The sequence below is a fragment of the Garra rufa genome, chromosome 1 (assembly GCF_049309525.1).
Source record: "Garra rufa chromosome 1, GarRuf1.0, whole genome shotgun sequence".
Lineage (NCBI taxonomy): Eukaryota > Metazoa > Chordata > Actinopteri > Cypriniformes > Cyprinidae > Garra > Garra rufa.
The window spans coordinates 89968325-89980716 of NC_133361.1; the positions used below are offsets into that span (position 1 = coordinate 89968325).

Sequence of the window (12392 nt, forward strand, 5' to 3'; positions counted from 1 at the left end):
AGTAATAATAATAATAATACATTTAAATTTGCATTGCTTTATATTTTTAATTCATAAATTGTCATTAATAATATAGTAATGATGAGTGGAATTTTTAAATAATTACAAGTTTGTCATTGCGCAATAGCTGGCCACATGAGGACTCAATGAAATGAAACGAGCCCATGCGTTGAGAAATGGAGCAATTGTAGAAAAATTATCGTCAGGTGCGCTTTTATGACATGTAAACATCAGGCTACTTGAAAACTAAACTATAATTATTTTAAATTATGAACTACTTTTGATTAATTAATATAATTAATAATTATTAATATTTTTTTTAATTTAATTGCTACTTTCAATAGGCCTATGAATAACTGCAATTGTAGTTGTTTCATAGATGGCATATTAATAAAATATAATTTTGATCTATCATGTTTAGCTTTATGTTCAATCATTACATTGATAATTTAAAATCGCTAATAAGAATAAACATTGAATGTTGGTTTTCTACCTTTACAGAATATATTTCTTTTTAACATTTGGAAAGGTAAGCCTACATTTTATATTTTCAAACACAGTGGCCACAGACTTTATTTAGAGACTTTGGAACATTTTTTGTAAAGTTACATTTGAAAATACATAAATTCCACAGAGTTATTGTACTAAATATCAAACTCAGTAACATCTTCCAACAAATTATGCAATTGTGTGTATTGGTCTGAACCATTTTAATTTCCACAATTATTCATTAAACTATTTAACCAACTGTTATCAAAAATTTTTTTTGTCTCTTCACAAATACTGTATTTAAAAAATAGGGCAGTTGTGTGGTTTACTATATTATAAAATAATCTGTTCCATAAAGACTGATCAGCTTTTGTTTTTGAAAATGTCCTTTGAATATATCAGTTCTATTACAATGAATGTGAAAAAAAAAACATATGTTGATAGTTTGCTGAATGTTATTAAATTATAATGTAGTCATTTATTTTATTTCTTTGAAAGATTCATACTTATTTACATATTTTTTCTCCATACATTCAGCGTCGTAAAATCGAGCTTACCTTAAAAGACATACAACATGCTTTACATCCATATGGATCCGGAACAGATGTAAGTGCATATCTCTCCAGTGGCACTTGGGGGAATCTTTGCAAAGACTTGCAAATTCCAAATACCCCTTCCAATAGGATTCGACTTAAAAATGCATGTCTTGCAAACTTGCAGGTAATAAAAGAAAACAACATGCACATCACATTAGAGCCCGACCGATAAAGGATTTTGAAGGCCGATACGATACAAATATTTGTTTTAAAATCCGATATTCCGATATATTTGCCGATATTTTATTTATTTATTTATTTATTTATTTTTAAAACACACAACAAAACATTAACAGATTTCAGATTTCTTTTATTGTCACAACGGAACAGAGGAACGTGAAAATATATTAAAGTTCTGATAAATAAAATGTAACGTAAAGTTCTTTGAACAACACAACAACAACAACAACAACCAAATCAAAGTTACCAGTTTTAAAAGACTTGGTAAGCTTCATAAATTAACTTTGAATAGGGCTGGAGACAAATTCTGGTAAGTTCTGATTAATAACAACAGCAAAATATAAATTGCTAACAGTATATGAGGTATTGTACTGAATCAGTCAATCCTCAATAGCTCCAATCCAGCAAAGGCAGGTTTTAGTACAAGAATAGTTATTTGTAGTTATTTATGAGTATTCACTAAAATATTATAGTCACAATGGAACAGAGGAACATCAAAATATATTAAAGTTCTGATAAATAAAATATATAAAAATAAGCTACCTTATAATTACAATGTCAGCTTGCTTATCCATTTACCTAGCCTGGAAAAATCCAGACCCAAATCTATTAAGATTATGGGTCTGGCATTGAGCAATGAAAAGGACCTAACTCGAGGGGCGGCACCAAGCACGTATTTGAAATTCTCACTGCACGCAATTGGATAACTCCAGACCAATCACAACAATACACGGTGTGACGTGTCCAGAGCGACGGTGAACATATAAGAGTGGATTTCAATGTTATAACATAAACAATGTGACAAGATTAATAACCATTAATTACGACAGCCGAATCAATCTCATTAAAACAATAAGGTCCGATCAAACTATTCATTAACTATCAACTAATATGCGGATAGACACTAGCACTAGCGTTTAATTCAGCAGCGATACATATCGTCCTGTTCAAGTAAGGCTACTGTATTACTATTGAATAGTTCAGTTTTTCGTTACAGTAAGTTTACCAAGTGACTCTTACCATTTGTAAATGAGATGGACCTCATCCACCACAATCCCCATCAGGTTGTCCCGGTAGACCTTGTTCGATAACATTTATCACCACTTCTTTTTTAACAGACAGGACTCGCGACTGCCGAATGCTATCTGGCATTGCTCGGTTCAGATCTGTTCCTCTTCATGCTTAACTACCAGCGGAGCTAACTGATAGATTAAACTCTTGCCGTATCCAGTCGGCAAAACAGCAAAAACCTCCTTCTTGCAAAGGAACGATTCGAGTGCGGCTTTCTGTTCCTCTTTTGTAGCGACCAAAGCCGTTTCAAACAACTGATTTTCATCTGTAGTATAGATCTCCTTTGAATGTTTAGTAAATGATTCCGTACGTCGCAGCGCTGTCGTCATCAGCTTAGCTCGCCTCTGGCCCGCCTACATCAGATACACCAATTTGATTGGTTCCCACAATTGCTTACGTATTGCAGTAACCTGCATCATTGCTTGATGCCAGAGTGTCTTGCAGAGACAATTCAAATTGTGCTCTCGCGAGACCTCTGGATTTCCAGGGTACCATTTACCTGCACTTTTTAAATTCTTTCCACCAAGCTACATCAAACCATTTTCAATCATCAGTTGCTACCTGCCTTCTAAAACCTACTATTTAGCGATCTAAATCCATTATGTGACTCGTTAATGCTCCGGCTGAACGACAGTCTGCAACGCACACTTGGCGTCATTGGATTTCACACACGTGTAAAAGAAAAGCTAACTTTTATGTACAAGCTACGTTTGATACTAAATCTGTTGATGCTGCTGCTCATATTTGCATAAACACCACTGACCCTTACAAAATCCACCGCTATGGGTAAGCATTCATTATAAAACACTCACAGGACATTCATTTTGAAAACTATGCAAATATTTTGAAATTTCACGAAAAAATACTATGGATCAGAGCCCCGAAATCATGAATAGTTTGTGAATCAACAGAGGACTTATGTGTGCCTAATGTACGAGTCCGATTTACAAGAATGAACATTAGGCATGCGCGAGTTCGTTACTATTACTCTGATCATCTTTGCCTTAACATTAAAGGGAGGGTTTGTTTCATGCAGCCAAGAGATGAAGTAGATACCTGTCTTCCCGCAGGGGTATAAGTTACTTTTATGTGGGCTTTTGCGGGACGAAATAACATATATTCCTCTTGGAGCGGGCGGACGCGGGACTAAAACATACGTCCCTTGCAGATCTCTAAGATGAAGTTTGCGTGCAGCGGTAGCTTTGTCTTCGGTTTTTACAAAGCGTAGCCACACTTTTGAGCACTTCACGCGATCCATCTTGTACTAGACTGATGTTTACATTACCACACAAGGTCCTGGCAGATCACTAGATGAAAAAATGCACCCAGGAATCGATAAGAGGTAAGAGATAACTGTCTCTCTCTGCCCGACTCTGGCTGGATCAGCAGGCTGCAGGATGTGTGGCTCGTTATGCACGAGTGTTGCCAACAGGGACGGTGTAGAGTGCCCTCTGGTGGACAAACTATACAACGCCAACACTCATGACATGGTTAAAGGGTGTTTCGTCCGTTTTTATTTTACTTTTGAAATATTCATGTATCGGCCATTATAAATGCCGATACCGAATAGTTTGGAAAATGCCTAATATCGTCTGATAATATCGGCCCGCCGATATATCGGTCGGGCTCTACATCACATTCCCTTTTAATGTGGATAACCAGTTTCATTGTTTATATAATGTCAATGTAAAATTAAAATTAAATTAAAATTTGCTATTAATAAGATTCAATAATTAAATAGGATTTTTGAATAATATAAAGAAACATTAGGTTACACATTGAAGCTCAATAAATAAGTAATACATTTAACAGGACCTTACTATAGTTAGTATAATATAATGCAAGTAATAAAAAGTAGTATAAAATAATTGTACATTTTCAATATTAACTTTTCTGTGTATAAATTTGATATTTATAAGAGATATATGTCTTTAAAACTTAAGTTTAAAATTTTTTAGGATGGGGTCCCTCACACTAGGATGATCACATTTGGGGGTCCATGGAAATCCGAAAGATTACCCTAATATGCCTTCAACACATATTGAAACAAGAAACTATAACTTGAGAAATTATAAAACGTTAAATTATATTAAAAGATACATTAAACTTACTCTGTTTGTAAATGAAAAATGTATGTGCTGGAAATTAACAAATTACAGTCCAGCACGAGTATTGGGATATTTCATAATTTTCTGATTTATTTTTTGTTCCTCTACTTTCTCAATATTCAAGGAAACTTCATTAGACAGCTCTGTCTGCACTGAAAGTCATTTGAGTAATGAAGAAAGAGATGATTTCGTTTGTTTTTCACCATCCAAGAAGGTTTGGTCTTAGTTATGTAAATCAATTGTAAATGCTCTGTGTCCTGAACAAGTTGATTGTGTACTCTTTTATTTTTATTTTTCAATTGTATTTATGTAATAACTTGCCAGTCGAAGATTTGTTTGCTCCTCTGTTCTATTTTGAATGTCCAGGAACCTTCACTGATTACACCTCCTCAGCCACAAGACAGCAATGCCGACAGAGACAGTCCAGCGACTGGTGCACCCTCTCGCAAGGTCAATACTCTGTCATGATTTTACCATGCTGTGGAAAACCAATTAACGTGTTGCTTATATTACTGTGATTACTGATTTATTTGATATTTCTGTTTTAATTTATCATCTTTTATTTGTATATTCTATTACATAGAGGTCATATGTGGAGAGTTCTATCCAGATATCTGATTGTGATTTGAGTAATGAAGAAAAAGATGATTTTGTTTACATTTCACCATCACAGAAGGTTTGGCAGGATTTTACCATGCTGTAGAAAAGGTTTTCCATATTGTTTTGATTATTATCTGATATTTATTTTGCCATCATTATTGGTTATTTGTACATTGTCTTATCTAGAAGCCATCTGTGGACAGTCCGATCCAGCCATCCAAAATCGATTTGACTAATGAGGGAGATATTTTGAAGTGCATTTCTCCCTCAAAGAAGGTTAGTGCCTCCATGAATACAACAATTTTATTTTGGAGGTTTTTACCCCAATTGTGTAAAAGTCTCTGAGATGCTGAGATGCTTTTCAAAATATTTATACATAATGACTGCATATCAAATTTGGATTGCATGTTCAAAATATACCCATATAACAAAAATATATATATGTACCGTACAAAAAATGAATGGACATTATATTGTCTTGAGAAAATGTAGCATTAAAGTATATAAACACATACCATTAAATGTTTAGAGGCACAATTTTTTTTTTATTAAGTGAAATGATTTTACAATAGATATTAATCTTTGTTTTCCATTTTGGTATTTTTCTGTTGTTGTTGCTGTTTTTATCATCCTGAAACACACACACACACACACACACACACACACACACACACACACACACACGTGTTTGCACTCTTGATATTTTAGAGCAGGGGTCCCCAAACTTTTTTCTGAGCGGGCCACATAATTTTCATTTCTTTAATGGGGGGCCGGGTTGGTTTATAAAAGAAAGTTCCATGGGCCGGACTGACTACTAGTATTATTATTATTTTATTATGATTTTACCTGTATTTATTATACCTTTTAATGCTAGAATAGTTTATTTTTTTATGCACCACACAGACAAATGATAATTTCTTTTCAAAAGAAAAGATATACAGGTGCATTTCAATAAATTAGAATGTCATGGAAAAGTTCATTTCAGTAATTCAACTCAAATTGTGAGCTTATATTTTGTCAGAGTGAAGTAGTTTAAGTCTTTGGTTCTTTTAATTGTGAAGATGTGGCTCACATTTTTACAAAAAAAACACCAATTCGCTATCTCAACAAATTAGAATATGGTGACATGCCAATCAGCTAATCAACTCAAAACACCTGAGCCATCAAAATGGTCTCTCAGTTTGGTTCACTAGGCTACACAATCATGGGGAAGACTGCTGATCTGACAGTTGTCTAGAAAACAAGCATTGACACCCTTCACAAGGATGGAAAACCACAAACATTCATTGCCAAAGAAGCTGGCTGTTCACAAAGTGCTGTATCCAAGCATGTTAACAGAAAGTTGAGTAGAAGGAATAAGTGTAGAAGAAAAAGATGCACAACCAACCGAGAGAACCGCAGCCTAGAGAGCCTTGTCAAGCAAAATCGATTCAAGAATTTGGGCGAAATTCACAAGGAATGGACTGAGGCTGGGGTCAAGGCATCAACAGCCACCACACACAGATGTGTCAAGGAATTTGGCTACAGTTGTCGTATTCCTCTTGTTAAGCCACTCCTGAACCACAGACAACATCAGAGGCTAAGGAGAAGAAGAAATGGACTACTGCTCAGTGGTCCAAAGTCCTCTTTTCAGATGAGAGCAAGTTTTGTATTTCATTTGGAAAACAAGGTCCTGGAGTCTGGTGGAAGGGTGGAGAAGCTCATAGCTCAAGTTGCAGTCCAGTGTTAAGTTTCCACAGTCTGTGATGATTTGGGGTGCAATATCATCTGCTGGTGTTGGTCCACTGTTTTTTGAATCACACGTCAAATTCCGCCTACAGCATTTTCAGCGCTTCCACATATTTTTCAACTGGGAATGGGGCCACTGGTTTCTCAGCTGAAAAGTCTTGCGTTTGCACCTGTCCCACAAGCAGTGCTAGTTTCACCTCAAATGCTACAGAGTCATTTTGTCATCACTCTGAATTTTCTAGCTGGCTCGCGCTTCGCCTGTTCGATTGGGATGACACATTATGTTGAATGTACCATTCTGTTGGTGAATTTAACAAATAATTAGGCTATGTTAATAACTAAGGGAAATTTTAGTTTGAAAGCCAACCTTTATTATCAAATACTGACATGATATAAGTAAAACATATTTAAAATTACATTTTAAAAATATGTCTCTGGCATTGTTCAGAGGGCCGGTCCAAATGTGGGGACGGGCCGCATTCGGCCCGCAGGCCTTAGTTTGGGGACCCCTGTTTTAGAGTGTCACCCCTTAATTGCTGCACACTTTTTTTCCTGCACAGTGGCTGATTTGTAGTTTATACCGCCAAAAGTTTTGCTGAGTTTTCAAATTTTTTCGTATTTCCCATTCATTTCCTATGCCGGTCATTTTTGACCGTGAAGGAGCCAAGACTTTTTTTTTTTACCCTTTAACATATCTGAATCATGTCCCTGTTTTTTTTTTTGTGCTCACATAGCTAATAAAACAAAAGTCACCAAGTGTAATCTCATTCAGATGAAGCTACGATTTTTTTGAATTTCAAAATATAACATTTTTCAGTCAGAAATGACCGAAGAGGCCCAGATAATGTAAGCATTTGATAAGTAGTTACTTTGTTTGCAAAGCTTGTTGATATCCTATGAGAATAAGTTGTTTTCCATGACCTAAATGGGACACAGTACACAGTGTTTCAACATCTCTGATTGCAACATAAGCACATTTTTTTAATCATAAAAAAATTGAGTAAAATATAATTGAAGAATAGTCAGTAACTCACTATTATTTTTACTTTCATTACACTTTTCATTTTGTATTATCAGGATTTTTTCCCTATCACAACTTTTATATGCACCGTGACATTAAAGTTGGATCCCACATTGAACCTGAAAATTATAAGCAATACTTGATTTGATTTAGTAACTCTTGTTTACTGGTCTGCATCATTATATAATTAGATCAAGGTATTAATTCAGTCAATTAAAAGATTGAAAGTTGATCAATGTGGCAATTTTCAACTTGTTGAAAAGGGTTAATTTTGAGTAGTTCGGTTTTTCTTTTAAGAACTGTATAAATGGGGATAATTTTAATTCTTATTTATTATTAGATATTTTTTTCAGTTGATTTGTACATGAAAATCATAATGTAGAAGTAATAGGTTATTATCTATTCTTTTATTGTCCAGCACATTCAAGCATACTGTCAGGAAATGTCAAGGGAGGACCCAAACGCAGAATGAGCAAAAATGACAGTTTATTGTAAGGACAACAGGGTAAACAAGAGGATGACAGCAGACAGTCGCAACACGGGTCTGGGAACACACGGCTAGGGGGGGACAGGCAGGAGGGACAGATGCAACCCCGAAGAGAGTCCAGGCAGCCAGAAGCAGCAACCAGGAGTAACTCAGGAGGCCGGGCAGGAATGGACAAACACACAAATGACAAGACAACAAAAGACAGGCACACGAAAAAAGAAAAGCCTCAAAAACTAAGACGGGGGAAGAGCTAGGTAAAATAAAATAAAAACCCAAAAGATTAATCAAAAAAAGACTAGAAAACCAAATCAGAAGGAAAACAAAAAGAAATAAAAAGCTAGAATTTAAACAAAAGACCGGAAGTAGTGATGTGACGTTTGACACCGAAGCTTCGAAGCTTGTATCAAAAAACCGAAACATCTCACAGTGAAGCACTGTACCGGAGCTTGATTCGTTTTGTCCATAACCACGTGACCCGTGACGTCCGAAGCTTCGTTTTCGCACACAACCACGTGACTGCTTCATATTCTGATTCAAATAACGCGAACCCCTTGCGCAGGTATCAAGTGTCATTCACTTTTTGTTAAGAATAAATCATAATACGAATAAATATTTACATGTGTAGTTTTGTACATATTTATTTTGTTGTTATACTTGCTTCACAAGCACTTCTAATTAATACTAATTTTAGTCAAAATTATTCTTAATTTACTTTGAACATATATGCCTACATGAACCATGCTTATACTTGTATCATTTTATTAAAATGTTTATTTACAGATCAATTCGAGTAAAATTACTGTTTTTCTGACATAGCGCAAATAGATCTGTTTAATGAAACTGTCCAAAATTGCTTTAAGATCTGGGACGCGAAAGCAACTTTTCCCACCTTTGTCCACAAGATGTCATTAGTGTGCAACATGTTGAAAAGCTTCGAGTAACGAACCTTTTTACGATACAGTTGAGGGGAAAGCCTCGGTGCTTCGAAAAGCTTCATTTTCCCATCACTAACCGGAAGAGCTAGGTAAAAAATAAAGATTATCAAAAAGACTACAAAAAACAAAAAGCTGTCTCTAGAAAGAAAACAAAAGACAGGATGATCTTGGTAAAACAACAAATAGAGATTATCAAAAAGACTAGAAAGATCAAATCAAAAAGGATAACAAAAATAAATAAAATTACTTAAAGGAACAAGAAAGGGAGAAGGGGAAAAACTAAGGCAAAAAAACTGAAAGTAGTTAAACGGAGAAAAACACTGACGGCAATCTAGAGCTGGACTGAAAAATCTCAACGTTCAAAACTCACAAAAACTCACAAAACGAACCAGCAAAGACAAGAGGGAAAGAGCACAATATAAAGGGAGGAAAGGACATGAGGACCAGGTGAGTACAATTAGACAAACGAGGACCAGACGAGAAAAACAGGTGACAACACTCAAGACCAACTAGGACTAAACAAGGGGGCGTGGAAAAGGGAAACAAGGAGGTGGGGCAACAGGAGCACATGGCAGACATAAACAAAGACACAGCCATGTGCTGACACACAAGACAAACAGGGAAACATTAAACAAAGACAAGACAGACAAGGCTGTCAGGGCAGGATCATGACACATACCCGCAGGAACTAGGCTAGGAACTTTATTCTGTATGTTCATCTATTCCCTCTAGTCCTTGCTTTTCAATAGCTTGTAAATGCATGCGTGCATCTTACTTTATGGGATCCTGATGAGTTGTCTACAATTGGACATTGGTACAAACTGTTGGTTTGGTCTGGCCAGAGGAGAACTGGTCCCCCAACTGAGCCAGGTTTCTCCCAAGGTTTTTTTCTCCATTTCTGTCACCTGTGGAGTTTTGGTTCCTTGCCGCTGTCGCCTCTGGCTTGCTTAGTTGGGGACATTTTCCAGCGATATTGTATACTATTTGAACTGAACTGAACTGAATGATGATATCACGGAATTCATTGATGAACTGCCTTTAACTGAAAATTGATTGTTTACAATAATGCGTTACTTACACACTATGGTACTGTTTAAATACTGTGCAGTTGCTTTGACACAATCTGTATTGTTAAAAGGGCTATATAAATAAAGGTGACTTGACTTGACTTGACTTGACTTTCACTTTCAAATTAGCGGCAATTCAGCTCAATTGATTGAATGGACAACAATGACAAACTCATTTATATTAAACATAGAATGATTAATTTATTAACATAATGAATACAATACACCATGTTATACAGTATATAGGCCTAATATAAAATAACAAATAACTAACACAATTAGAAGCAAACGTTTAAAAAAAAACATTCAAAATCACCTTAGACAAACAGCAAAAGTCAACAGGCTTTTCAAAATCCAAAATATTCTTAAAACAGGCGCTTTTGCATTTTGTTTGGAAACTAAATCTTCCGCCATATAGATACAGATAATTTTTGTTCAGAACCTATAAATACTCATGGTACATAATAAACGATATTTAATAGACAAATCAGTATTGGAACATCGTAAAAAATTATTACTCACATTTCTGTTAAAACATTATTTTGTTTGTTTTATAGAGCACAATTAAAACAATGCAGGGTTGACCAATGTGCTTTACAATAATAAAAAAAATTAGAGCAACATCACAGAAGGGGGGAAAAAAGTAAAAAATAAATAAGCAAATAAAACAAACATCACAGATCTATTGACATTTAAATAAACATCACTACTTCTAAGCGAGTTTACAGCGATTGTAACACCCGCATACAGAGAATTAAAGTAGTCCAGTCTTACAGAAATAAAGGCATGAATAAGCTTTTCAAAATTCCTAGGTGACAGAAACGGTTTTACTTTAACTAATAATCTCCAATGAAATAAAACAAGACTTAACCACCAAGTTGATCTGTTTATCAAATTTCAGAGAGACATCAAACTTCACCCCGAGATTTTTAAGTACTGATTTTCAGAAAAGAGCCAAGTTCCCCAAATCAGAGAGGACTTGAGACTCAGACTTTTCGAACTAAATTACCTCACTCTTTCATTTAAAATTAAAATGTTTGCTCACATGAAGACAATTTAGAAGATATGTAATTGTCCTCTTGTGCTGTTTCCGTAAAGGTTGGTACACCTGAGATGTTGTTGGATCCAGTATAGTCAGCAATACGTATTCTTTTACTTTCTGTCCCTCTGACAAATCCCCAACAATAAACTGATGGTCCATGCGATTTGTGATATAGTCCCAGCCTTTGCACTAATCTTGTCTTTACTCACCTTCTACTAAATACTTGAATTGTTGGGTGGGGCTAAAGTATGACAGTAAAATGGTGCCTAAAAGATTTGCATGCGCGGGGTAAGATTTGTTTAAATGTACGTAAGATAGCAAGAATAAAGTATATTTTAATGCGAAATAGAACATTTGTAGGGGTAAAATTGCATTTATAGTTTAAGAAAAAAATATATTTGCAGCCTTTTACTGTTTTAAGTTTTTTGTAATTGTAGATGATGTATTGTGAAAATGTTGCTTCAGGCTAACACTATATGCGCAGTATTTAAATCGCTTTTGGTGCAGCTCATGTTGGATGTAGGGTTGCCAAATCTGCATTTTTTCCCACAGAATTGGGCTGATTTTAAACTGTTGTGGCGGGTTGATTTTCTCTTGTGGGTTAAAAGTTTGAAATATTGCATACATTTCATTGACTGAAATGCTTGTATTGAAACATTTAGCATACTACCTGTGATAAAACTGGAAGATATTAGTTTTGTGAAGGATGGCCAATGTGGTAGAAAGCTTTTTAGCTGTGTTTATGATCAATCTGCATAACGGTGACTTAAAATATGTAGTTTTGCTATGGAAATGAAATATTTTGATACCAAAGCTAAGACCACAATCATGGATGGCATGGTTATTTTCACTTGCAAAATGTTCACAGGCTTGTACTGTATTTGGCTGTACTTTGGCAAAGGAAAAAAAAAATGTGCAGAAAAATCAAAGTTAGAAGAATACAGATAATCTTTATTTTGCATTATCATGAAGCTGCAGTTTCACAATACATGAATTATACTTACAAAAAAAATCTGCAAATCTTTTTATATTTAATATGCAATTCACACCTTTACAAATTGTCCCTTG

At 35.1% G+C, this 12392-nt stretch overlaps 1 protein-coding gene across 1 annotated transcript in view; it reads right to left on the reverse strand.

The window, feature by feature from the left end:
- Window positions 1–12392, reverse strand: part of LOC141321784 (uncharacterized) — a 239803-nt gene that overhangs the window by 110848 nt on the left and 116563 nt on the right. The window lies entirely within an intron of this gene.